We start from the raw sequence: 2,947 nt of genomic DNA, 5'->3' as shown, positions 1-2,947 counted from the left end.
TTAAAAGGTACTATTTTGATATTTTTCCATCAAAAAAAAAAAAAAAAAAAAAATCTGTTCTGCTGAGCAATCTAGGGAGAAAAGTAAGTAATAATAATAATAGTAATACTTAATCTGACTGGATGTTAGGTAGTTGATGCTTGTAGTCCCAGCACTTTGGGAGACCTATGCAGGAGGATCACTTGAGCCCTCAAGTTCAAGACCAGCCTGGCAACACAGTGAGACCCCATCTCTACAAAAAATTAAAAATATTAGCCGGGCATGATGGCATGTGCTTATAGTTCCAGCTACTAGGGAGGCTGAGGTGGGAGGATCACTTGAGCCTGGGAGGTCAAAGCTTTAGCAAGCTGTGATCATGCTACTGCTGTCCTGCCTGGGCAACAGAGTGACACCTTGTCTCAAAGAAAAAACAAAAACACGACCAGGCACAGTGGCTCATGCCTGTAATCCCAGCACCTTGGGAGGCTGAGGTAGATGGATCACCTGAGGTCAGGAGTTTGAGACCAGCCTATCCAATATGGTGAAACCTCATCTCTACTAAAAATATAAAAATTAGCTGGGCATAGTGGTGGGTGCCTGTCATCCCAGCTACTGAAGAGGCTGAGGTATGAGAATTGCTTGAACCCAGGAGGCAGAGTTTGCGGTGAGTAGAGGTCACACCATTGCACTCCAGCCTGGCCAACAACCAAAACTCCATCTCAAAAAAAAACCTCAAAACACCTTAATCTATATTTAGATTTCATAAAATTTATAGTTGAAAAAGTAACATCATATACCCAAGTTGTTGCAAACATACATTTTCTAACAACTGCATTATCAGCTTTGAAATTTAAAAATAATTAAAATGAATGAAATTAAAGATTCAGTCGCATTGACCACTATCAGTAGCCAAATGTAGCTAGTGACTACCTTACTGGAAGCACAACACAGGCCTTGAAATGAACCAACCTCAGGAACATACATCTTAAATGTATAAACAGATTATTGAATGAAATAATTGATACAGAGAATAATATGTATAATATGATTTCATTTATATAATGTTGAAGAAGGCAAAACTAAACTATGTTGTTTATGACTGACATAATAGATAAAACTACATTTTATTTATTTTTGAGACAGGGTCTACAGTGATGCAAACACGGCGCACTGCAGACTGGACCTCCTGTGCTCAAGTGATCCTCCCATCTCAACCTCTGCAACAGTTGGGAGTCTAGGTGCACGCCAACATGCCCAGCTACTTTTTAAATTTTTCTAGAGAGGAGGTCCTGCTGTATTACTCAGACTTGTCTCGAACTCCTAGGCCCAAACAGTCCTTCCACCTTGGCCTCCCAAAGTGCTGGAATTGCAAGTGTGAACCACTGTGCCAAGCCAGAACTATATTTTATTTCTTATTTATTTTTTGAGATGGAATTTCATTCTTGTCACCTTGGTTGGAGTGCAATGATATGATCTCAGGTTACTCCAACCTCTACCTCCCGAGTTAAAGCGATTCTCCTGCCTCAGCCTGCCGGGTATCTGAACTTACCAGTGCCCACTACCACACCCAGCTGATTTTTGTATTTTTGGTAGAGACAGTGTTTCACCACGTTGGCCAGGCTGGTCTCGAACTCCTGACCTCCAGTGATTCACCCAACTCGGCTTCCCAAAGTGCTGAGATTACAGGTATGAGCCACCACGCCAGGCCAGAACTACATTTTAAAAGCAAGAAAATTATTATAAAAGTCAGGATACTGGTTACCTATAAGGATTAGAGAGAGGTTTATGATTGGAAAGGGGCACATTGGGGGCTTCTAGGATGCTAGCAGTGATCTTTTCTAATGATGTTACATGGGTATCTGCTTTATAATTATTAAACTGAATTTGGCTGGGTAAGATGGCTCACATCTGCAATCACAAGACGTTGGGAGATTGACACAGGAGGATCACTTGAACCAGGAATTTGAGACCGGTCTGGGTAACAAAGTGAGACCCTGCCTCAGAAATTAAATTAAATTAAATTAAATTAAATTAAATATATACAACATTTATGTCATGTACACTTTATGCATATTGTGGTTCTCAAATTTTTTTAATGGAGAAAAATGTTGAATGGCTTCACTTGCAGCCCTGACATAATTCCACGTGGGGTTTTCATAATAAGTCTTGGGAAAAGAGAGGAGGAAATGGAGGTTCTGCTGATCTTGGTGCCACCCAGAGTTAGATTCTAACAGGAACTTTGTGATTTAGAGAGGAGGCATTGAAGATACAATTTGGTGGGAAGAGTGGGTAGGGTGTGCTTGTGTGTGTGTGCTGGTGGTGGTGGAGAGAGATGGACACAAAAATGAAAATGTAAGAAAAGGTTTTACTGAAAGTAGAGCAGATACCATCTTGAAATTACCATTACCCAGCTTTCCTCCACATATAGGAGATAGTCCTGTGTAGCAAATAGTTGTAGTTTGCATTTTAATCTAGAGGTCCACCCATGCTGTAGCATGTATCATTCCTTTGCAAGGCTGAGTGATATTCCATTGTATGGAGACTTCACTATGTCAGTTCATCTATTCATCACTTAGTGGACATTTGGGTTATTTCCACTTTATTTTGGCTTTTATGACTAATGCTTTGTCTTAATTGTGTGGACATGTTTTTAATTCTAGGGTACATCCCTAGCAGTAGAATTGCTAGATCATATGGCATCCCTTATATTTAACTTTCTGAGGAACTTTCAAACTGTTTTCCACAGTGGCTGCACCATTTTACTCTTCCACCAGCAATGTATGAGGGTTCCAGTTTCTCCATGTCTTTGTCAACACTGTCATTGTCTCTCTTCTCATTACAGCCGTCCCAGTGAGTGTAAAGTAGTATCTCACTGTGGTTTTTGAGGGACATTTCCCTAATGAGTTAAGACATTGAGCATTTTTTTTGTGCATATGGGCCATTTATATATCTTTTTTTTTTTTTTTGA

At 40.1% G+C, this 2,947-nt stretch overlaps 1 long non-coding RNA gene across 1 annotated transcript in view; it reads right to left on the bottom strand.

The window, feature by feature from the left end:
- Window positions 1–973, bottom strand: part of LOC119469908 — a 6,623-nt gene extending 5,650 nt beyond the window's left edge. The window contains exon 1 of the long non-coding RNA XR_005198767.1: window positions 962–973. This is a non-coding gene — a long non-coding RNA (uncharacterized LOC119469908). The remainder of the gene's footprint in view (window positions 1–961) is intronic.
- Window positions 974–2,947: the final 1,974 nt, after the last annotated feature.

This window comes from Cebus imitator, unplaced genomic scaffold (assembly GCF_001604975.1).
Source record: "Cebus imitator isolate Cc_AM_T3 unplaced genomic scaffold, Cebus_imitator-1.0 Scaffold990, whole genome shotgun sequence".
Taxonomy (NCBI): domain Eukaryota; kingdom Metazoa; phylum Chordata; class Mammalia; order Primates; family Cebidae; genus Cebus; species Cebus imitator.
Note: the sequence above shows the minus strand (reverse complement) of the source record. Positions and strands in the feature narration are given on the sequence as shown.